This window comes from Bos javanicus, chromosome 3 (assembly GCF_032452875.1).
Source record: "Bos javanicus breed banteng chromosome 3, ARS-OSU_banteng_1.0, whole genome shotgun sequence".
NCBI lineage: Eukaryota > Metazoa > Chordata > Mammalia > Artiodactyla > Bovidae > Bos > Bos javanicus.
The window spans coordinates 79,359,810-79,385,999 of NC_083870.1; the positions used below are offsets into that span (position 1 = coordinate 79,359,810).

Consider the following 26,190-nt stretch of genomic DNA (forward strand, 5'->3'; position numbering starts at 1 on the left):
CTGCTAAGTCACTTCAGTTGTGACCGACTCTGTTCGACCCCGTAGACAGCAGCCCACCAGGCTCCCCCGTCCCTGGGATTCTCCAGGCAAGAACACTGGAGTGGGTTGCCATTTCCTTCTCCAATGCATGAAAGTGAAAAGTGAAAGTGAAGTCGCTCAGTCCTGTCTGACTCTTAGCGACCCCATGGTCTGCAGCCCACCAGGCTCCTCTGTCCATGAGATTTTCCAGGCAAGAGTACTGGAATGGGGTGCCATTGCCTTCTCTGGATGGTTGCTATAGACTATTATATGTTACAGAAGAACAATATAGTGACTCACAATTTTTAAAGGGCATACTCCATTGATAGTTATTATAAAATATTGGCTATATCCCCCTTGTACAATTTATCCTTGTAGATTATTTTATATCTAGTGGTTTGTATCTTTACTCCCCTACCTCTTTGTTAACTCTCTCCCTTTCCTTCTCCCCACTAGTTTGTTCTCTATATCTGTGAGTCTGCTTCATTTTTGTTCTACTATACTAGTTTATTGTATTTTTTAGATTCCATATATAACTGATATCATACAGTATTTGTCTGTCTCTTATTTCACTTAGCATAGTTGAATAACAGCAGATAGGCCAGTGGTAGCTGGAGCGACTTCACTTTCACTTTTCACTTGCATGCATTGGAGAAGGAAATGGCAACCCACTCCAGTGTTCTTGCCTGGAGAATCCCAGGGACGGCAGAGCCTGGTGGGCTGCCGTCTATGGGGTCGCACAGAGTCGGACACGACTGAAGTGACTTAGCAGCAGCAGCAGCTGGAGCAAAGTAAGCAAGGGAGAGAGCAGGAGATGAAGGTAGGGGGCTGTTTTATACAGAGTTTTCATAAAGCATGTGTGAGAAAGACAGGGCCAATGATGCCTGCAAGGCTTTATACCTGAGCAATTAGAAAGACTGAGATGTCATCCATCTTCTGAAATGAGGAAGACAGTGGAAGAAGCCAGTTTTGGGCCTGGGGGTGAAGACCAGATCACATTAAGTTTGAGATGGCAGACATCAAAGAAGAGATGTCAACTGGGCAGCTGGATATAAGTGGAGAGATATACATTTCAGGTTCATATGAATGTTTCCCAGATTGCTAAATCAAGAGTAGTCTGTAAAAGGATGCTCATAGTTTTTTGAAAAATGAATGATACATTTGTATTTGCATCTATATTTTCTCAGTCTCCTGTACACTGATATTTATCTGATCCAGTCGATATGAGAAGTTTGGGGAGATTTAGGTGAAATAATGTATTCAATATATAAAAGGCATCACAGAAAAAAAGCAAGACAAAGGTAACAGATCCTTAAAGCTCTAAAAATAAAAGGTATGACAGAATAAATGTTCAAAGAACTAATACCCAATAGATACATTATGTACTTATATTTTTCCAGAAATTTTGTTAAGCACTATGCATAAATTAACATATTTAATCTTTTCAGTCAATTGATGAGGTGCTATGGTAAAGAACCCACCTACCAATACAGCAGACTTAAGAGATGAGGGTTTGATCCCTGGGTTGGGACAATCCCCTGGAGGAGGAAATGGCAACCCACTCTAAGATCCTTGCTTGGAGAATTCCAAGAATTGACAGAGAAGCCTGGCGGGCTATAGGCAGTAGAGCTGCAAAGAGTCTGACATGACTTAGCATGCATGTTTAAATTAACAAATTTAATCTTTCTAATCAATTGATCAGGTATATAATATTTTAAACTTTTTATTTTTCTTATAAAAGAGGATACTGATGTTCGGACAACTTAACAATCTTGCTCAAGGTCAGAGAGCTGGGAAGCAGCAGGACCTGGATTGATACAAAGATTTTTTTTTACTCCTGAATGAATGTTCTTAAGCAGAGTAACAAACTAAGAAGCTCTTAGGGCCAATGTAAATTCATGCAGTGATTCCTATAGGCAGTGCTGACCCATGTACACAGGGGTGTCAAATGGGCATCTTAGACTCCACGTGGCCAAAACAGAATCCTTTATTTTCCCAACTAAATCTGTTTCTCCTTTACTCATTTAGCTTCCCGTATCAATTAATGGCACTGTCATCTGCCAGTTGCTTAAGCCAAAAACCCAGGAATTGTCCTTGATCTCTCCCTTTTCCTCATCTGATACATCCAAATCATCAGTAAGGCTCAATGGTTCTATTTTCAGTATTTATCCCATGTTTGTAAATTTTATTCAGATTCACAGTTCCAGCCATGATTTTAAGCTGACATTATCTGTATTATTTTTTTTTCAGTACTCACTGGTCTTCCTGTTTCCATTCTTGGCTCCTATAATCAGTTTTGCCCATAGCAACCAGAATTAACTTTAAATATATATATATATATATATATTTATTCAGTTTTGCCCATAGCAACCAGAATTAACTTTAAATATATATATATAAATATATATATTTATTCAGTTTTGCCCATAGCAACCAGAATTAACTTTAAATATATATATATATAAATATATATATTTATTCAGTTTTGCCCATAGCAACCAGAATTAACTTTAAATATATATATAAATATATATATTTATTTATATATATAAATATATAATATATATATGAATATAAATATATATATATATATTTAAAGTGTGTATATATATATATATATATATATACACACACACACATACACACACACACCAGATAGCTGTTCATCATGTTTGGAATAACACCCCACATCCTCAATATAACTTACATGACTCTCTGTGATCTACTCTCTGCGTCTGACCTTATTTTAAACTAGTGTCCCTCTTGCTCATTGTATTTTTAGTTGTATTGACCTTCCTCAAACAAACCAAACTCTTCCTGCCACAGGGTCTTGCTCTTGCTGTTGGCTTTGTTTACCATCCTCTGTCCCTGGTTCTTCATATCATTGAGCCCTCAGAGCAAATGTCATTTCAGGAAGGTCTTCCTGATCTGTTCCATCTATATTATCACTTCCTCTTACAAACACCAACACAGCATCATCTTATTTTATTTACTTCATTATGTTCTTATCATTACTGGAATTTTTCCTGTTGCTTGATTTGTTGACTCATTTTCATCAGTCTTTCTCCAGGAGAATGTAAGCCTCCTGAGATCTGAGACCCTATCCTTTCTTATTCCCTGCAGGGCCTAGCACATTGCCTGACACATAGAAGAGCTTCAACAAAGTTCTGTTAAATTGATTGATTGATTGATTGATTAGTTGAATATCAGATAATAGGTAGAAACTATTGGTATCTTAGAGAACTTAATACATACTCAATGTATAAAAAATAAATTAAAAAAATACTTTATTGGCCAAATCCAAAGGTCTTATGGAATTTACAATCCCTACAGTCCACCATTTCACCTCATGGCCCATCCTCACCAATTCCACAAGGTTGAAGACATAAAAACCTAGAGACAGAATGAATGACACTGGATTTTAGAGTTGTTGTTTAGTTGCTAAGTCATGTCCCAGTCTTGGCAAGCCCACAGACTGCAGCACACCAGGCTGCAGGACCTGCAGGACACTTCACTATCTCCCAGAGTTTGGTCAAACTCATGTGCATTTAATGAGAGATGCCATCCAATCATCTCATCCTCTGTTGCCCTCTTCTCCTCCTGACCTCAATCTTTCCCAGCATCAGGGTCTTTTCCAGTGAATCAGTTCTTCACATCAGGTGGCCAAAGTATTGGAGCTTCAGCTTCAGCATCAGCCCTTCCAATGAATAGTCAAGGCTGATTTCCTTTAGGATTGACTAGTTTGATCTTCTTGCTGTCCAAAGGACTCTCAAGAGTCTTCTCTAGAACCACAATTTGAAAGCCTCAATTCTTTGCTCAGCTTTCTTTATGGATTTTAGTTTGCAAATGAGCAAGTGCTTTCCACAGAAATATTTTTGTCCTAGATCTGTAGTGATTGCATCAACAGAAGAAATCATCCAGCTACCTAGTCTTTCTTTAAACATGACACATAAAATGAATGTGTTATTCCTCCCTGGTGGGAAATTTATTGATGGGAAAATTTACAAAATCCAGGAAAACAAACCACCTTCAAAGGAAAATAAGGGATTGAAACATCTGCTCACAAATAAAATAAAACCGGAGACAAAAAAAAATAGTATGAATTTACATTAGTTAAACAAGGTGCTTTCATTTAATTTATTAATTAATTTATTTTTGATGTTAAGATTTTAACTTTTTCCCCATGTACACAGGGGTCTCACAGATAAGGAAGTGAAAGTCCAAAAAAGTATTTACGCTTTAAACAGGGTGCTTGTAAAAAGATTTCATAGCTAGGTTAAGTATTAGCTATCCCTTCTCTGGTTGCTGGGCCCAAATACTCAGTTTATAATTTCTAGAACCCAAGTCTTGATGCATCCTGGTTGGGTCTGTATATATCTTGCTTCAAAGCTATCAGGAGAATGCCATGAGAGTTGGTACATCCACACCCAAGGAGAAACAGTCATTCTTCACCTAATTCAGTTCAAATCCACTTGATGAGTATAAAAGAATTCCTATTACTCATGATCTCCTATTATAAAATGTGAGGGTGAAAAATATTTGAGCTTACATTAAGACTGCAGTAGTTTTTAGAAATATTATGTACTAAGTAGAGTAAAATGAAGATTAATCATGCACTATAGGTTTGGGAAAAATACTAATTTTTCCATTTGAGAATTTCCATTTCCATTCCATTTCTATTTTCCATTTGGTTTAAATTTGAGAGTAGTAAACAAAAACCTGATTGAAGTGGACTGAAGTGAGAATGAGAGGGGAGGAAATAAGGACAGTTTTTGAAAGAGTTTTGCTGTGAAGGGGAGGGCAGAAATACAACAGTCACTGGAGGAGGCTGTGGAGTCCATTTGCTTTCTTTAGTGCCATGCTTGAGTGCTCGAAAGAAGGAGAATGATGATCAAGGTACAGGAAGAGAGAGATGTAGGTGTGAAGTTCTGGAGAAGGCAAGAGGGGATGGGGTCTAGTCTACAGTGGGGAGGCTGGACTGGGTTAATGGACTGTCTCCCAAGAAAGGGCAGAGGGCATTGCTAGATTTGGGGACAGTTAGGGGATTTAGCTCTCCTATGATTTCTTCTGTTTTCTCAGTAAGTGTGAAATAGATGGACATGGTTCTACAGGTTTCAGGAGTGATGAAATGGTGTGAATTGATTGTTTTAGAGACTGGGAGAGTGAACTGACCTGAAACATGAAGTAAGCTTGCTGAGTATTGCTGACAGCTCATCTGAGATCCATGGTCATTAATCCAGAATGAATTAAAGGAACATGGTTGAGTGTTACTCTCCAGCCAGGTTCAGCTGCTCTTTCTTGTGTGGATGTTGGGTGGGTGAAGAGCTGGTCTAACCAGTTCTGAAACACTGACCATGAGTATGGTGGGCAGCTTAAGATGTTTATAACGGAGTGATTTTAGTGATAAACCCTGAAGTCTAAGCTGGGTACAGAAAGAAATGAGGGATGTGTGTGTGAGCTGTTGAGGGAAGGTGGTAGGCCAGTGAATTGGAAGTCATCATGGGGTACAGCCTAAGCAGTAGGGAACAGACTAATGAGCTGGGAGATAGAAAGTGGGAGTCCGACAGTGGGTGCTCGACATCAAGATTCTGGGGACAGTTTAGTTATTGGTAAATAAAGGATAAACATGGGAGAGAAGATGGCTTAGTTGGTGTGGATGAAAAGATTATTCAAAGTGATAACAAGTGACTATGAGACCAGAATATTGAATGGATTGTATACATGAATGTGGAAGTGACTGAAAATCATGACAAAATTTATAATGGAGAGAAAGAGTGAGTCAACTGCTTCAATATTCAAAAAATTAGAAGTGACCCAGAGGTCAGTGGATGACTACACTCAGGAAGAGTAGTGGGTGATATAGTCTGATGGCATGCACTTCAAAGGAGCCAGGTTTTTCAACAGAGAAGGGTAATAAAGTGGTCCCTAAACAGCAATGAAAAGTAAGGAGGATGTCTCTCTCTCTCTAAGCTCTCTAGTGCATAGAATATGGGAGGAAAAAGGGTACTATCTCTTGAGGGCACTGCAAGGATAGCTCAGTGGCCAAGGGAGATCCAGTGTCAGAACAAGGAAAGGGAATAGTAGGCTACAGAACAAAGAATACAAGACTCCTTGATGGTTCTCTGACCAAGAGTCCCAGAGGCATGGTGGGAAGATTGGTTCATACTGGGGATGGGTCTGGCCATATGTGGCTAAATGTCAGGGTGATTAAGGAAAGCTCGGACTTTTAATGGTAACAGAGGAAGAAATATGCAAGGGATGGTGATGGAGGGTGAGACAATCAAAGAGAGGAAAGAAGAAAAGATTTCAGAACTGAAGTTCTTCAAAGATCTTACTGTTTGAATATCGAGGAACTGCAGAATAGGAGAGCTAGAGAGGAAAGAATATAAGATATTATACATAAATAGGAGATTTTTTTCTTAAATATGCTTCTGTCATTTAATCGCTACATTCTTGGGAGAATTTTGAATTATATGATTTATTTTTTAAATTCTAAATTACATAATCTATAAAACAGTTTTAATATAGCACTTCTCATAGTGTTGTTACAAAGATGAATTGTTGATTAATGCATTTCAGTTTTTTTATGAAAAGTAAACTACATTGGATTTATTTTTTGGTTACCAAGCCTGCATTTCATTCTTAACAATATCTTAACTTACCCTTAAACAATTTCATCTCTCCTATTAAAGAAAGTCAGTTGACATAACAATTATTAATATATAATCTGGCTAAACAAGATGTCCCATCCTTGAAATTTAAATCCCAGATGGACAAAAAAGCTAAAAATGGATAGAGTTCTTTTTCATCCTTGTGGGGTGGTCTTTATCAGAAGGTTCTATTTGGTAGGCTCTCCTGGAGGGTTTTGCTTCTTTCCTCCAGGGCTTCCTTCTTTCTTGCCTATTTTCAGGGCAGGCTTTCCAAGCTTCCAACAATTGTAGTGTCTCTTTGCAGCCCCATGGACTGTAGCATGCCAGGCTCCTCTGTCCTTGGAATTTTCCAAGCAAGAATAAGGGAGCCAGTTGTCATTTCCTTTTCCAGGGCATCTTCCCAACCCAGGAATCCGATTTGTGTCTCTTACATCTCTCACATTGGCAGGCAGTTTCTTTACCTGCCTGGAAAAGCCCCAACAGTTGTAGGAGCTCTCAGTAACTTTTCAATAAATCCCATTTGCTTGAGTTAGTTAAAATCACTATCTGTTATAAAAACCAAAAAGCCCTAACTATGTATTAATACATACTATATAAATATTGTTATTGCTACTGCTGCTACTAATAGCAATAAAAACAATATGTCTGTTTACCACTTTGGACAGAAATAGACAAGGCTTAATTGGAAAAATAAATGAAGAGATCAAGTTCATATTATTCCCTGGAGCCCTGGAAACATTTTCAACTCATTCTCCTTCAAAGGACTATCAATCCCAATCAATGTCATTACCCATCTCCAACAAGGCTCTCAGCAACAATTATAAGACACCTTTCTAAAGCTATAAATTTGCCAAACCAGTCACAGTAAATCCAACTCTATGCCATTACAAAATAATAGCAAAGGGAAAGGCAGTTTAAGAATGTGAGTGAGGAAGGATAAATCACGGATAAAAAGATAAATTAACAATCTGAAAAAGCAATGACTCAAAAAACGGAGCATCCATTCTAATTTATAATGCAAAAGACTCCGCTGTCATCAGCCATCTTAGCCTGCAAGCAGCATACAAAGCTTCTTTACAATTTCAATAATCAGTTTGGATAACTAATATCCATATTAAAAGCCCCTCAATTTCATGCTACATTAAGAGGACACTGATGTGCCAGGCTCCTGAATGTCTCCGAATTTATCCCTAGGAATTTAAGGAGAGACAATTTGGAAACTGTAACATGTTTTTTTTTTCCCCCCTCTCTGTCTCTAATGGATAGGAGAGGAGGTGAGGCTAAGAAAAAAGTACCTGAACAAAGAAGTACTGAATATTAATCTAACCTGCAATGCTTTGAAATAGAAGGGGATCAAACAGCATTCTGCTTATAAGTTCCTCTTCTCTTGTCTTTCTGTACTAAGGACAACATTAGATCTTGTGAGTTTTTTGGCTGCTTTGTCTCACCTCAGACCACCTCCAAGACTCCAGACATTCCTGCACTCCCTGCTTCCTTCTGTATTTGTTTATTTACTTATTTGGCTACATCGGGTCTTAGTTGCAGCACGCAGAATCTTTGTTGCACCATGGGGGATCTTTCCTTGCAATGCATGGACTCTAGTTGCATGGACTTAGTTGCTCCGAGGCATGTGGGATCTTAGTTCCCCAACCAGGGATTAAATCCGAGAGAGACCCCTGCATTGCAAGGTGGATTCTTAACCACTGGACCACCAGGGAAGTCCCTTTCTGCTTCCTTTCTTTTACTTCATTTTTGTCCTGTCATTAGGTAGCTTCTGTGATCCTTCATGAATTTCTCTCCCCAAACTGACTTGGAGTATGTGGCTTCCTCAGCCCCAAATTCCATGATGTTATAAAATGAAATATTTTCTATTCTAAGCACTACCAGTAAACAAGCCTTTTCGAAATGCAAATTTCTGAGCCCAGGTGAAACAAGGCCATCTATTTGGAAGTCATCAGCTATTTCCTTCCCATAAGCACTGAGGAGATAGCAGGATGTGAGAGGTGGTCGTCAGCCACATTTGTGACCTCTTATGGTAAACAAGGAATTATTACATGAACAATAAAGAAAGGCTTGGCCCCAGATAGCTAAATGCATATGAAAGAAATGATTTCAGCAAGCCTGAATGCTTGCATCTTCCCATACATAGAAAATAGTTACTCTCTTCATGTGAGAGATTTAGTTTTCTCTTAATTAACAGTAATCTTTTAATATTCTGATTATCTGCCCCTTGCTGCAAACTTGTATATAGTCTGGTCCCTCCCCTGCCTCCTCAGAATCAGCTCTTTGGGGTTATCTGAGATACTGTTTCCCAGACTCGAGTCCTAACCTTCCCACCAAAAAAAACTAACTCTCAACTTTTAGTTTTCGCATATTTTTTTAGTTAACCATGTCTTGGAAGATAAATAAGCCTTTCCAGTTTTAAGGATTTTGATGCCAGTCACAACTGAAAAACTATCAAGGAATCATAAAAATAATAATAAGCTAGAGAAATGACAAAGTGAAAGTAAGTGAAAGTGTTATTCGCTCAGTCATGTCTGACTGTTTGTGACCCCATGGATTGTAGCCCTCCAGGCTCCTCTGTCCATGGAATTCTCTAGGCAAGATTACTGCAGTGGGTAGCCATTCCCTTATCCAGGGGACCTTCCTGACCCAGGGATTAAACCCCTGTCTCCTGCGCTGCAGGTGGATTCTTTACTATATGAGCCACCAGGGAAGCGCCTGAGAAATGACAAAGATTAACAGCATTGTGCAGAGGATGCAGTCTTTGGTCCTACTAAGTCCTGGTGTCTAGAAGTTCTATTGCACTCTCACACTCTGATTTTCTATTGAGGATGAGGCCCATCTCCATCTCTAGTTTTTGTCTGATCCTGTCCCTCTGTAGGGTCATGCAGATCCCTTCCTCAACACCAGTCTTCCTGCCAGTGCTTAACCTGAAGATTCCAACCACCATTTTTTGAGAGCATAATTTTTGGCAAATGGAAATGAGCCCATTAAAGAGAATTTTATTTGGATAATTTAATCTTTGTATTGCAGTGCCAGATGAAGTAACACCTCCTCAAATGTCATTGCCCAACCCAGATCATTAAAATAGCTTTCAGCCTGAAAATGGGGTGTAGAATCCAAAGGTAAACCAGGGACAAAGGAAGGGCTAATGTTGTGCTTTGTGACTTTGGATTTCAGTTTTCCCCATGACGTGGTCTTCATAGGCAGAATAGGGACAGCACACTTTGAAACGGAAACAATAGAGACAGAGCATCATAATGAAACCACAACTTAGGAAAATGCTTTACATGTGAAATGATTTGAGTCAACTATAAAATCTCTCTCTGTGATGGTTTACTCATCAGTTTCAACCTGAGAAACTTCCATGGCAGCAAGAAAAAAGCAATTCATCCTTAGTAGCAGCTAACAGAATTAGCCGAGAATCATGCAACTTACATCAGGACATAATACACGCCCACTGGTACCTGCACCCTGCCATGATGCTACCCTTGCCACCGGATCATATTCTGGGGCAAACCATATTAGAGAAAGAATCTTCCAGTGATTTATCTTCCCTGAGCCTGTACGTAATTAAGTTCTCCATTTGTGAGAAAGGGACGCCTACATGTTAGCAGCCCCTAAGTGAGAGGTAATTTGACTTTATTTACTCAATCTGAAGAGAAAGAATGCTGATGCTATCAAATGCTGTTGGCAGAAATGGTGCACATTCGTAAATGCAATGAAAGCATGATTCTTCTATAAAAAACATGATTGAACCTCACAGTTCAAACTTGCAACAGGTTTTTTTAAAAGATGGCTATTGCTATTGTTATTACTTTATGTAAGCAATCAAGCACAATTTCTTTGATTCTATCAAATATTAGGTCTTATACTAGATGTTAAGAGTGCTAAGATGAGGAAATAGTATTTTTGCTTGCAAAAACATCATGGTCCAGTGGTAGAATAATACATGCCTAAGGATCTGAAAGCTTATTTCCTTCAAGATCACAGCATTTCTGAAGGATAGCAAAGAGGTGCCACGAGGGTCATAAAGAGATTAAAATTTGTTGGATTAGAAGTACGGTAGGGCAGTAAATACTGATATTAAAAAGGATTGATTGTCTAAGAGCAACATAACTTTTTAGCAAATGGAAACGCTGCCAAGTGTGGCTAGTGAGTCATCTCTCTATCTTCCTCCAGTGCACTTTCCAGACAGTTGAGACAGAGAGAGGTCAGTAATTCCTGGCCTAATGACTCTGTCCTTGAACTTTATAGGATATTCTGTCTCTCTTTGCATGTGAAAACTCAGCGGGCCCTGACTGGGAGTATTCTAGCTTCTGTCTAGTCCTCCAACTAATAGGAGCTAATGTTTTAGATGGGGACTGAATTTTCCTGAATTTCCCATGCGCTGGATACAAACTTCCTATCAACGTGCACCCAACAGCCTCACAGAGGTGTTCAGTGGGTTATTACCAGGCTATGCTGCTTCCCCAGTAGCAGTATCTACTTCCTATCTTTCATTTCTCCCTTATCAATTCATCTGATATAATGTTGTCAGCTTAATCCTTCTGTTATCTATTTCTAACTAAACCACCACCATCCTCAACATTCTTCATTGCCTTCCCATGGCTTATCATAATCCTTACTAGTTAATGAAAGGTCTCAGTGATCTGGCCTCAACATACTTCTCCAGCTGTACTTTGTTTTTTGTTTGCTTTTTGGTCTTTTTTCCTTAAATCTTAACCAGCAACTATGCATAATTTCTCCAATCCCATGTCTACAATTAAGTTTCCTGCCTCAGGATCTTGCTTATTATTCTACTGCTTGGAAAGCACTTTTTCTTTCCCATCCGTGAAATCCCAGCCATCATCCAAGGCTGTTTTCTAATGGTGCTCCAGAAAGTTATCTCATGATATCTCAAATTATATGCTGCTGCTGCTGCTGCTGCTAAGTCATGTCAATCATGTCCGACTCTGTACGACCCCATAGATGGCAGCCCACGAGGCTCCCCCGTCCCTGGGATTCTCCAGGCAAGAACACCAGAGTGGGTTGCCATTTCCTTCTCCAATGCATGAAAGTGAAAAGTGAAAGTGAAGTCGCTCAGTCTTGTCCAACTCTTAGCCACCCCATGAACTGCAGCCCACCAGGCTCCTCCATCCATGGGATTTTCCAGGCAAGAGTACTGTAGTGGGTCTCCAGTGCCTTCTCCGCAAATTATCTGCATAATATCCCAAATTAATTTGAGTCATTTAATAAACAGACAGCATGTGCATCGTCCATCTGTCCATCCTAAGTTGCTTCAGTCATGTCCAACTCTTTGTGACCCTCAGGACGATAGCCCACCAGGCTCCTCTGTCCACAGGATTCTCCAGGCAAGAATATTGGAGTGGGTTGCCATTCCCTTTTCTAGGAGATCTTCCCAACCCAAAGATGGCACCCAGGCCTTCCACATTGCAGGCAAATTCTTTACTATATGAGCCACTAGGGAAGTTCTTTCACATTTTTTTTCCCCACAAAAAATCTACTGTTTAATACAAGAGGGTAATATAAAGAGCTAAAAATTTATTCAGCAAACATGACTGCTTTTCCTAGTAGATTCTAGACACATACAAAATTATATTCTTGGAAGTTTAAAAGCAATTTTCCTCTTTTACTTTTTTTTTTTACCTGAATTACAGTAGAAGAAATATACATCATTTTCTGTCTAGAGTTGGAAACATTTACACTCTTCAATTTTATAACCTATTCATCGGTTACATTTTGAAGAAAAAAAAATGCAGCACTACAATTTGAGAATGAGAATGTAATTTAGAAATGGAAGAGAAGGAAAGTAGAATCACAGAGGATAGTCTCTCATAAGTTTAGGTCTGGAAAAATCCAGTGATTTCACAAATTAGCTGAAAAGCTTGGTATCTGGAGGAGTTATAAACATCCTCTTTGTCTTTATCTTCTAGACATTATACCTAGTGTGCTGCCATTAATTACTAGTGGAAACGTGGCCAGAACCCCTCTCCCTGCTTTTGTGTTTACACAGCGTCAGGAGATCAGTTAAAGATCCACACAGTGTTGAGAGTTGGGTTGGGTTTTAGAAATCAGGGGTGCCCCAGTGCTGTCTACCTGCACTCTATGGAGATCTTTGAGGGTGAACCCAGGTGGCGCTGTGTGTTCTCAGGTACTAAGTCCTGTCCGACTCTTTGAGACTCCATGGACTGCAGCCTGCCACGCTCCTCTGTCCATGGGATTTCCCAGGCAAGAATACTGAGCAGGTTGCCATTTGCTCCTCCAGGGGATCCCCCGACCCAGGGTTCAAACCCGTGTCTCCTGCATCTCCTGCACTGCAGGCAGATTATTTTACTGTTGAGCCACCAGGGTGTGGTCAGGATTCAGGGAAATACTTAGCAGGATTCCAGGCATCTATTCTCTAGGTTTCACACACAGAGAACTGCAATTTCATTAGCTTTATTTAAGTTTCTAAGAAGGATCTTACTTTTAAAAAAGTTTGCTGTGGTTAATAAGTTTAAAACCAGTAATCTTGGCCATTTCTTGTATTTTCCAGTGAAAAATCGGAGGCTCAGATAATTAATGAGACTTGCTCAAGGTCACATAAAGGGGTGACAGAGCAGTAGTCAGGAACTTAATGTGCATTTCCTCATTTCAGAATATTCCCCAAAGGAGTCTGGAAAAGGAGTGAAGGGATGAATGAATGGATGGATTGGTGGGTAGATGGTGGGTGGGGGCATGGATGGGTGGATAAGTGTTTGAGTGGATGCATAAATGCATGTCTGTTGGACTTGATCCAGTTTCACCCATCATTTCATGGGGCATGAAAAGGAAAATGGATTGGGCATCAGAAGCCTTGGATGCAAATTTCAGTTCTGTCATTTATTGTTATGAGAATTTGAGAAGGTTCGTCTTCTCTCAGCTGCTGTTCTTCATCTACAAAATGGAGTCAGTAATATATTCACCTTGCAGTCACAACAAAGAGTAAATGACATATTGTTTAGAAGAACCCAGGTGCAGTTCCAGTGCCAGGAATGTTAGGATAATAAATAACAATTGCATGACAAAACCCAGCCCTTGACACAGAGATAAAAATTTTGATTATGAAGTATTCTAATAAGAAATGGAAAACTAATAAAAATAATAAACTAAACCATATAAATAACCCAAATAGTTAGATTGATTATTCTCCATTTGCTTCTCTCTTCCCCTACCTACACTCCATTCATTCTCCATCCTTCTTGTGATCTATGGGGCTGAACCCTAGATTCTCTTGCCTTCTCCCTTTTGCTTGAGTTCGGCCAACTGAAGGCAATAAATGGAGATAGGCAGGCAGAAGAAAGATGTTGGAGCATTTCTTTCTTCGCTCTTCCCGGTGTGGCCCTGCAGTTCTGATGGTGGTTTCATACCATACTGTCCTAACCCTGTTTGCTCCTGCTGTTCCTTTCAGACCAGCCCTAGTAACTGCTTCCCGCTCTGGCCAGACCTTAAGCACCTTAATATCTCTTATCGCTTCCTTTGTGCTGTGCTTAGTCACTCAATCGTACTCCCATGGACTGTAGCCTGCCAGGCTCCTCTGTCCATGGGATTTTTCAGGCAAGAAAACTGGAGTGGGTTGCCATTTCCAAGGGATCTTCCCAACTCAGGGATCAAACGTGCCTCTCCTGTGTCTCCTGCATACAGGCAGATTCTTTACTGCTGAGCCACCAGGGAAGCCCTAGATACAATGTGATCCAGTAGATTAAATGTGGACACCAATGACATCCACATGGACAAGGCCTAGCGAGGGTGAGCTAAGACCCCTACAAATGATTGCTTTCCTCCTCTTAGACTTAATGACCTGCCTTATTTTTCAGGTTGAAAGAATAAACTTGGAGCAAATGAAGCTGATAGGATGGCATAAGAAGAAAGTAATCTCAGTTCAAAGATTTATTCAATTTCAAAAGGAAGGGAATTTGTAGTTGGCACTGGATCTGGGGCCATGACTTGTCCTCAACTCATTTTGCTGTGCATAAGGACTGAGAATGAGTTGGGGACATGCAGTCCAGATAGTCACAGTGAAATACAAAAAGAATTGGGCAAATTAATGACTGTACTACCTCCAAGATAGACTTCTCCAAATAGCCTCCTCTTTGCTGTGGCTAAAATGAGTTGTTTCAGATCCCTTTTCCTTTCTTCTATTGCATACCATGGACTGACTGTTGAGAAACGAACATACCAGATTGTGTCCCTAGCTAACAGTTGACTGTGCTTTAAGACATTTTCAGGGATGTCTTAGGAAAACAGACTCACAGCCAAATTTCATTGCCTTCTCTAATAATAAAGTATACTTTTGTTAAAAGTAACATACTGTATTTAAAGACTAACTTGTTAGATGTATTGGAATTGAATTCATGAAAGTAATGCAGGAAATTCAGACATTTAGCTGAATGTTCACAGTTAAATACTGTGGTACCACTATAGAACATTAGTGTAGTCAGTTGACAGCAAAATATCAGCTCTGTAGGGACAAACAATAATGTCTTTTTTTTCTAATTCCTTTCTTCAAATGTACTTTTGAAAGCTTCATTTGCTATGACAATTGAATAACAGCCAGGGAAGACCCCATAGCTTTGCAAGCAGCTTTAATAGTATAGTTCATGCTACTTTACAAATCCAATTTCATGTCCAATGTTTTCCTCTCCTCACTGCTGGTGAGACATCTAACCTTTACTCCTTCACTCCTCCCAGTCCAGCACCTTATGAGATGATGCAGAATCAACTTCTTTGTCAATTCTACTTTTTAAAAATTGAACTACAGTTGATTTACAATGCTGTGTTAGTTTGAGGTGTACAGCAAAGTGATTCAGTTATACATACATATATATCTTTTTTTTCAGATTCTTTTCTCTTATAGGTTATTACAAAACATCGAGTCTATTTCCCTATGCTGTGGAGTAGGTCCTTGCTGGTTATCTGTTTTAGAAACCCAGCCAAGGATGCTTTGCATTATCATACCCACTGGCTCTCTCATCTCCTTCCTGGCATCTTCCTGCCCCAGGATTTAGTCTCATGTACTATGCTAGAAAAATCATGTTCTTCACTGACTGTCAAAACTCTTAGCTTCTAGAGTGAAAATATTTGCAAACTATAACCTTCCCAAGGATGTGTTTCCTATGACCTGCTGAAGATCTCTGAGACCTTTTGTCTGCATCTTTATACACTGCCTGTGCTGAGCTTTCCACCTCCTGGGCTCTGTCAACTTGTCAAAACACCCCATTACCTCTTACTAAACTTCCCCACCTGTCACAGCAGGTTTCTTGTCTGTTACTAAAAAGTCGAGACTTCCTGCTTTCCTCCTTATCTATAGTTGTAACCTCTAGCCCACTGCAGTAACTGTTCTATTCTAGGAGGTGTGCCTTATTCTTGCTCCTACCCTCCCACTGTTATTCATTCCCTTCAATCCTGGCCATATTTTGCACTGAACTGCCCTAGCCAGTTGTGATTATTTTGTATTCCGAATTTGTCATAAGGAATTGTTGGCATTTATCTCCAATTAAAGTAATGATTTGCCATTGGTTTTTGAAATTACTCAGACCTGAGCTTGAACCTTAGTTCTGCTACTTATGACTTAGAAGGAATAATCTCTCTGATTACAAAGTCTTCATCTATAAAATTTATTGGACATAATGCTTGGATTAAGCAAAGCATATTTTGTTGGCTATAAGGCATTATTGATTTTAAGACAGTTAATGAGATGTTAATATTTAAGAAAAATGTGTATCTTAGAATTGATGTGAAAATGTACAAACAACACTTTTAGCCCAATATCTGACCAAGAGTAAGTGCTCAGTAGATCAGACTCATTTCCCTTCCTCATCTCTTTGATTTCCCTTTACCCCACTGTCTCCTTCCTCTTTACAAATCAATGGAAAAAAAAAAACAAAATGAAAACATCAGAAGGGAAAGTAGGGGATGAATAAAAGATCTGGGAATTATTTTTCAGTTAATTATTAGTAAAGTAGTTAAGTATTACTAAAGTAGGGGCTTACCTGATATCTCAGTTGGTAAAGAATCTGCAATGCAGGAGACCCCGGTTTGATTCCTGGGTCGGGAAGATCCACTTGCGAAGGGATTAGGCTACCCACTCCGATATTCTTGGGCTTCCCTGGTGGCTCAGCTGATAAAGCATCTGCCCGCAGTGTGGGTTCAGTCTCGGGGTTGGGAAGATCCCTTGGAGAAGGGAAAGGCTACCCACTCCAGTATTCTGGCCTGGAGAATTCCATGGACTGTATAGTCCAGGGGTTGCAAAGATTCGAACACTACTGAGTGACTTTCACTTTCACTACTAAAGTACAGCTGCTTTACAATGTTGCGTTAGTTTCTACTGTACGGCAAAGTGAGTCAGTCATATGTATACACATATCCCCTCGTTTTTAGCTTTCATTCCCATTTAGCTCACCACTCATTTAGGGCAGCACTGAGTAGAGTTCCCTGTGCTACACAGTAGGTTCTCGTTAATCATCTATTTCATATATGAAAGTATCTATATGTCAATCCAATCTCCCAGTTCATCCCACCCCCCCTTTCCCTCCTTGGTAGCCATAAGTTTGCTCTCTACACCTGTGTCTCTATTTCCGCTTTGTAAATAAGCCCATTTGTACCATTTTTCTGGATTCCACATATAAGTGTTATTTCACATATATGTTCTTCTCTTTCTGATTTCACTCTGTACGACAGTCTCTAGGTGGAAATTATTTTGATTTTGTCTTTTTGTCTAAACAGAAGCCTTTTTCTCTCTTAAAGTCTAAACATAGTGCTAACCCCAGAAATATAGTTTCCTGAAGAAAATGGTTGGTCCACCTTTGGAGTTAGGGAAAATTCATGGACCAGGCATAAAACAGAGGAAAAGAGATGTTGCTCAGTTTTCACTGTATTATCACCAAGATCATAATATATCGCTTGCCACAGGTATATTTAGGGGGACATTTCAATTTTTTAACACAGAAATGCTATTTTTGTATAGTAGGCATCTGTATGGCCACCAAAAAAGGCTATATAATTAGGCAGGGTGATATTATGGAGAAACTCTTGGTCATGATAATTAGTTCAAACTGTTCTCCTGAATGTGATGCTGCTGCTGCTAAGTCGCTTCAGTTGTGTCCGACTCTGTGCGATCCCACAGACGGCAGCCCACTAGGCTCCCCTGTCCCTGGGATCCTCCAGGCAAGAACACTGGAGTGGGTTGCCATTTCCTTCTCCAATGCATGGAAGTGAAAAGTGAAAGTGAAGTCACTCAGTCGTGCCCGACTCTTAGGGACCCCATGGACTGCAGCCTACCAGGCTCCTCCATCCATGGTTTTCCATTGCCTTCTCTGCCTGAATGTGATGGGAGAGCATGAAAAGATTTAAATAGATAAGAATGAGATAATCAGATCATTATTTGCATTTTCAAGGAAGTCATTCAGGGCAATGTGATGAAGAAATGAATGAATGAAAGCAGAGATGCTCTCTCTCTACACTGGAGCCCAAAGCCACCAAGGTCCTTAAATCCCAAGCCAGTAGATGCCTGGTGAAGGTGCAATGGACCAAAAGTCAATTAAGTCCAGCCACACAGAGTCACCAGCAAGCAGGAAAAAGAAGAAAAACAACTTTACTATATATAGTTGCTTATTGTTTTCAAATTCGGTTTTCAGAATGGAGAGCACAAATTATGTTAGGTCACTTTGAAACCTATTATTCTGCAGTAATAATGCTTATATTGCTTAGGTGAAGTTGATATATAACAAATGCTGGGGGAAGGTCATCAAAAGGTACAAAGTTCCATTATAAAATAAACAAGTTCTTGAGATCTAATGAACAACACGATGATTGTAGTTAACACTCTTGTACGATATATTTGAAAATTGTCAAGAGGGTAGATCCTAAAAGTTCTCATCACAAAGGAAAAAAAATTTATTTTCTCCCTTTTTTTAAACTATTTGATGTGATGGATGTTAACTAAACTGAGGTGGTAATCATTTTGCAATGTATCTAAGTCAAGTCATTTTGTTACGGACCTTGAAAACACTGTATATAAATTATATCTCCCTTATTATATACATATATAACACTGAAAGAAAAAATAAAGTCAGAAATGTCACAAGAATGTAGCAAGGATCTAGGGATTAAGACTGCCTATGGAACACCTGGATACTGTACCTGGGCATGAAGAGTCCTATTTGCAGACTTAATGGGCATCTTAGGGTACACATTGAAAGAAACTTTAGGACTAATTATTCTTAGCCAGAAGACAATACCTGGACAGGAGCTCCCAGGGAGGACAACAAAATCTCTCTCAATAAGGTACCTCAGTCCTTTCTTAAGAAAGAGAATTTTTGTTTGATGGACAAGTTTGTGCCACTGAAGTACATCTAGTTCAGTCTCCAGAAGCTTTTTACAGCTTTTTCAAAAAGGAGATTTCCTTTAGAGAATTCAATGATGCACAATGAAATAGTGTCCACAGAAATACAGACTAATTAATTACAGGGTCTCTGAGGCTGAAATAAATGGGTAGAGCCAATTATGGCCCTTATTGATTTAACTGGAAACAAGAACAGCAATAAAAACCCATGTCTGGGAAACAAGGCTTGACTGAGCCACCACCAAGAGACAGGAACAAAACTCTGGGGCCTCCGTAGACTTTGGAGGCAATGCATACCATACTATGATGCTCAGTCTAAACTCACTTGACCAGTGACTCGAAGGCATCTTGTTCTGAGTAAGTTTCAGAGTGAGAGAAGGCAAGGCTTTCAGGCCACACCTCTATTGTGCTTACTCCTGCTGTTCTCTTCCTCAGCCCATATCAGTGACCCCATTGGAAGTTTCTTAGGAGCAGCCTTCTAAAGGCAAAGGGACCTTGGCTGTTGTCCTGGCAGCTGCCTAGCTTTCCTTTTCCCTGCCTATTTGATAAATCTTGTCATGTAGGTTCTTGGTGATTGCACAAACTGCCATATATCTTTTCCATAAACTCATCTACTTTATAAGGGAGCCCAGATTGATTTCAGAATCTTGGAACTAAGAAGCCTGGCTGATAGATACAGTGATAAATATCACTCACATGGAAGTAAAAAGGTCACTGACCCTAAAAGCAATGCAATCAATCAGAAGAACACATTGTAGTGCAAATGGAAGTCAGTGTAAACACATAACCAAATACCTGTGAGAAAAAAGGCCAACCAATAATCATGAGTTTCAGAAATTGGCTGGAATCCATGTTGTGTTCCATGAGGTTGGGCTTGTATGAAGGGCAATCAGAGCATCCCTCAAGATGCATGCAGAGTTCAAGAAATATTTTTGGATTAATGAAGCTCACGAGGCCATAAAAGTGGGATGTGAACATTCATAGCAGCTTGATTTACAATAGCCCCTAACTAGACACAACCATATTATCCATCATCAGGCAAATGGAAGAAAAAATATCATGTAACAATAAAATGGACCATTATTTAGTAATAAACAATGAACTACTGATATATGCAACCATATGTGGCGAATCTCACACAATATTATGTTGCATGAGAGCATATATTATACATTTTCTTTTACATAAAGTTCTAGAACTGGCAAAAACTAATCTGTACTAACAGCCATCACATCAATGGTAGTCTGAGGTAAGGGGGAGGGAAAGACTTTAAAGGGGCACAAAGCAATATACTGGATGATGGAAACACTGTACAGCTTGAAAGGAGTGGTGGTTCCAATTATATAGACAATTTTCAAGTCTCATCAAACACATCACTCTTAGAGGTACTCATTTAATTGTACATAAATTATATCTCAACAAAGTTGATTAGAAAACTCATGAACTGGTCAAACATAAATGTATGGTAAACATTTTGTTGTTGTTTAGTCTCTAAGTCATGTCCAACTCTTTTGTGACCCCATGGACTATAGCCCACCAGGCTCCCCTGTCCATGGGATTTCTCAGGCAAGACTACCGGAGTGGGTTGCCATTTCTTTCTCCAGGGCATCTTCTTGACCCAGGGACTGAACCTAAATCTCTTGCATTGTAGGAAGATTCTTTACTACTGCGCCACCAGAGAAGCCCATAGTAAACATAAGCTCTGATTTAACACCTTAGTTTGTATAGATTTTGAAATCAAACAGCTGAATATGAATCTAAGACATTCCCTTCATTTTGTAGCTATATAATCTTGACTAATTTACCCCAGGTTTTAGAATATTGAAATCCTCACATATTTCACAATGAGGATTAAAGGAGATAACCTGAAACTATTTAGCACACAGTAGAAACTCAAGATTCTAGTTTCCATATACTACTAAATTGAATTCATGGTGCTCTGAGTAAAGCTACACACTAGCTTACTTCTGAGGAAAGCAAAATTAGCAACTGCTTGCATGTAGATTGCTGTGGGGCAAGAAACCATAATTAGACTGAATTATCACTGTCTGTGGAACACACATGAAAAAAGGTTCTAAACTTATGACATGAGACTGAAGATTCATATCTGGCATACTGTTGAGCATAACAGAACTCTGGTGAGTCTGAAGCTATGCAGGGTTGGAGCATGTTCTTTGGAGTCAAGACAATCCTAACCCACTGCTATTTACCAAGTAAGAACTTTGAGCATGCAAGTTCCCTTCCCAAGCTTCAGATTTTCATCCGTAAATGGGAGGACATACAACACGTACTTCAAATGGTTGCTGCGAGAATTTTTAAGTGAGGTAATACAGTCAAAACATTGAGCACAATATTATTTTGTCATTACTAAACTGATGTCTTCTCTGTATTTATTTAATGGACCCATCCATTGCAGTCTACTTGTTATTTTTGATAGCTCTATTTTAAACAACATACAGAATAAGTCCAGTTTTGTAAAATTAGAAGGACTTTAGAGAAGTGAGAAAGCACTGTATATGGCTCTGGTTATACCTATAAACTTACTATGACAAAGCATATTTTAGGCTCTCCATATCTATGGGTATCGATACAAAGAAATGAGAATCTGCTGAAGAGAAAGAATATCAGAGCTACCCTTGACAATTACCTTCAGAATCATTCCAGGAGAATCTTCAGGGAGTTAAGCCCTTATTATCAGTAATAATTTGCATGGGCATCTCTAGCTGAAACTGGCAGGTGCTAGTTAGAACAGCTCACTGGGAGTAGGTGACACATAGACCATGAATTTTTTGAGGATTCATTCATTTTTTTACACTTATCTTCTGGGACATAATACACCCTTAAGAGTTGTTAGCTGGGGTTGGGGAAAGGGAGATTGAGAGTAAGCAGTACCGATAATAGCTTGTATACAGGAACCTGAGCTTCTTTTCAAGCCTCCTTTCACAGAAAATGATAGGAATGATCAGCAACCATTCATGAGCAACGATCAAAACTGACAGGAAATACTGAAGGAGGCACACCTAGAGAGCATGGAACATTAACAACATAGGCTATTTAATTTATACAGGAAAGAGTTATAATTAGTGGAAAAAATATACCATATGACTGTGAAAATAAGAGGTTTCCTTTAGGTTTTATTCAAAATTAGTCTAAATAATTGAGCCACACAAAAGATAAAGAAGTCACATTTTAACACCTCGAAAGCTACCCTATTAATTGGTAAAATCAAATACAAAGAGGATAAACAAGCTGAGATCAAACCTCATGGTTTCTTCATACAATGCTGAAGACTTAATTTCAGGATACAAAAGTACTCAAAGAGTATTTTGTAATTACAAACCAATAAGAAAATCCATCCAGGAGGAATAATTATATAATTTCTGCATGGCTTCATTGTGCAAAGCTCAGAGAACAGGAAAAAATAGACTCCTCTATTATTATGAGTGCTGCAGAGAATGACTCACTGTTACAACTGGGACGACATCCTAGATTAGGTTGTTTTTTTTTTTTCCCATTGTGTATCATATAAGAAATTAAGCAGACTATATTTCCTAGTAATTTTTTTTTTAATTTAGAAACTCCAAACCCTAATTCAGTTTCTGAGACTCTTGCCAGTAACAAGATCAGCAACAGGGTTAAGCTATTATTAAAAATATAAGAAGTTTCTCTTTTGAAATGTTTTTCATATGCCTTAAATTGTTGGTCTTCACTGGCAGGAAATTAATGTATATCTTCAGTGACCTGTAGTTTCATAAATATTTATGATAGCAAAATGCCATCTGTGTAAATAATTGGAGTTTAGTTTTTAAATTCTTAAGACTAACATCATATATTACAGTAAGAAACATTTCATTTGCTCTAATCTTGCTGCTGAATTTTAATGAGTAAATATTATAACAACCTCATTGAAAATCTACATATTATTAAGAATACATTACAGCACTCAAGACTAAAAATTTATTGGTAATAAAGTAATAACATGACTATAAACAAATTATTCTAAAAATAAAAATGATATTTTTAGAAGCTAGCTGAACCTAGTGGAGTAATTTTTTCACAGTATATGTAAATCAAACAGTACACTCTCAACTTCTAGTGATATATATCAATTATTTCCCAATAAAATTGGCAAAAAAATCTTTTAACCTTCCATTTATCTCAAAAAGAAATTGAAAATTTATAAATTTTTGCCCCATAAATTATGCTTATTTACTAATTTCCATTATTATTTTTCAGCAAAGCTTATAGCTAAAAAAAATGTAAGACCTCCTTTTACTATAAACCTTGGTAATCCTTCACCAAAAAGTGAACTCAGCCTTGGATGTTTTGTCTGAGAAACACAAACAAGAAAATGCTAAAGAGCAGCAAGGGTAAGCTGTGGTCTAATTAGTCCATCCTAAAATATGCTATAATATAGAACCTTGCTCATATTTAGCCCTATAACCCATCTTTCGTTTAATTTACATGTTTTAGACTCATATACTAGAAATTCAAAGATATAATGAAAACCAGGCCCTGAGATGGAGGATCACACAGCCTCTGAAATTCCTCACTCTCTGCCCTACAGATTCCCCATGTAAACTCTAGCTATGCTTGGACTACCTAGGTCAGATCTCACCTATGGAACTAATCAACCTCTTTACCTGTGAACAGATGCCTAGCAAGCATATTGCTGAACCAAGCCAGCTGCTGGCAAAATGAAAGAAGGTCTTTACAATAAATTATCCACATTTCATAGTATTGGTTATTATTATCCCACTCAAAAAAAATTTTTTTAAGCTAGGAAATGATTATACATCCAGTATGACCAAGACTTCTACATTCTTCCTGCTTTCTTCACTTTCTTCTCGGGGTAACTAGACCCATCTATTCTCTGGTCATTGGGCTATGTATGGGAGATACTGTCATGCGAGCTGGCTGCATGACTCCCAGAAGTTCTATCTGTGTTCCAGGCCAAGCAACTCCTGTTTCTGAACATCAGGGATCCTGAAACACAAGCCTTCTGGGAGATCCTTTGAACCTAACCCAGAAGCAGATTTCACTTCTATGGGCTATATTACAAGTTTCCCTGAAGGAAACTAGATTGGAAGAAGAAATTAAAAGAGGCCCCAGAGAGAAGATACACAGGTGTGAGCGTGGCAAGCAGTACAGGCCATGGGGAGGAATGGCAGAGGGTCTGGGAACAAAGTGACTGTGCTCAACCATTTGGCAGCCATACTACTGCCACTGATTCCTAATAGGTTGCTTCAGCTCCCTTTCTCACCTTCCCCCTTCACCCCTGCAGTCACTGTATGTGTCTAAAAAGATCCCAGCAGGAGGATAAATATGAATTATTATTGTGTCTTGAAGAACAGAGTCACTCAGTCTCTCTATTTCTCTTTTTGACAATGCCATGAAGAATGTGGGGTCTTAGTTCTTTGATTAGGGATCGAACTCACCCCCCAGATGCATTGAAAGTGCAGAGTCTTTAACCACTGAACTGCCTGGGAAGTCCCGAGTCAGCCTATCTGAATATAGAAAAATAACAGGGAAACCAATAGGGCATAGATGCAAGAAAATAGGATTTGAAACTGTGACTGGAAAGGGCCATTTACTAGTTGTGTGACTTTATGCTTCTTTCATATGTAAAATAGAGAAATTAATAATAATACCATGATAAGTGAGTGTGAAGTTAAGATACAGAACTCTAACAGCAACTATTTTGCAATTACTCAGAAGAGTGGATTTTTGGATAAGGTTTAATTAATGACCTCTACATCCAAGACTCACTAGGAAAGGGGCCTGAGGCTCCTTGCAGGATATTACACATTTGGTTTGCTACTAGGTCTCTAGATTCGAATTAAGGATAGTAACATTAATAGTGTATTAATACAAAGCCTCAGCCCACTTGGTCTCCACTCTTTTTCTTCTTGTAACTGAGTGCTTACTGTAGCAGTGTGGACTTGGTCCAAAAAAGCTCTCTGCAAAGAAAAGTACCAAAAGCAGTGTGATTTCCTTGGCCCACATCTCTTGATTCCATTCAAGCACACTAACTTGCCAACCTAACAGAAGCCTGTTCCTTCCTCTTCCAGTGTAACAGCAGTAAATTTTGAACAGAAATACACAGCAGCAGGGTCTTCCTTTTCCTTCTCAAATTGAATGCTAGTGCATTTTGAATACTTCCAGGATGAGTAGTTAGGGATTTCAAATGTTGTCTATGTATTTCTTGTTTACCTTAATCTTAAGTTTTAGTTTTTTCTTTATTTGGATCTTTTGAGTGAAAAAAATAAATTTGTACAAAATATGAACTCCAAGTCATAAACAACAGATTCTGAAGAAACCAAAACTCTTCAGGTTTTGTATCCTTCCTCATCAGCAACAGGAAAAGAGCAAAGACAGTTTCCTCACTGTAGTTTAGGTGGCATATCTGTGGGATATTTAAATTCAATTTTTACTGTGAGAAACACCATTCCTGAATATTCTGCTAATAAAGCAATAAACATGATGTGTGTCTGGCTGATTTTCTTGCCCTCTTTACCAGGAGGAAAGAAAGCTGCTAGCTATGAGATAGTAACATCTATAAATTATCTTGCTTCTTTGGATGGGTGAAATGAGTTGATTTATCATCTGTTATGGTTCAAAAATACGGTTCTAGGCCAAGCATACAATTAGACACGATCCATTTTCAAGTGCAAAGAATATGAAGAAAGAATAAAAATACAATTTTCAAATTTATTTTTTATTCCAAATAAAGAGATCTAACTTAGGCCATAAGTGGGAGAGTCACAACTATCTATATCCTTCCAGCTCCATGAACATTAAATTGAGAGTGTAATTTGTATTTGCTAAATTCAACAGAGACTGCAGCAACAAACACGTGGGTTCAGACTTCAATCTCTGAAATTTGCTTTAGCAGAGTAATTATTTTTCTGATTTCAGATTTATATGGTTCTCAACCTCTTTCTGTCATTTTCTTTACCCTGAACTCCTGCTTAGTGTTCTTTTTGTTGTTATTGTTCTTTCTACATTTCTGACTAGTGATAAACTTTCTTACCAATCAAGATAGTACAATCTTCATGTAAAAAACAAATGTGAGGGGACAGACTGACTATAGAATCTTCTCGTGCTCAGACTGGGGCACCTGATATTTCCCTACAGAGATGTGCTGGCCTAAGG

The 26,190-nt window shown here is 38.8% G+C and overlaps 1 protein-coding gene across 2 annotated transcripts in view; it reads right to left on the reverse strand.

The window, feature by feature from the left end:
* PDE4B (phosphodiesterase 4B) overlaps positions 1–26,190 on the reverse strand; it is a 546,831-nt gene that overhangs the window by 175,419 nt on the left and 345,222 nt on the right. The window lies entirely within an intron of this gene.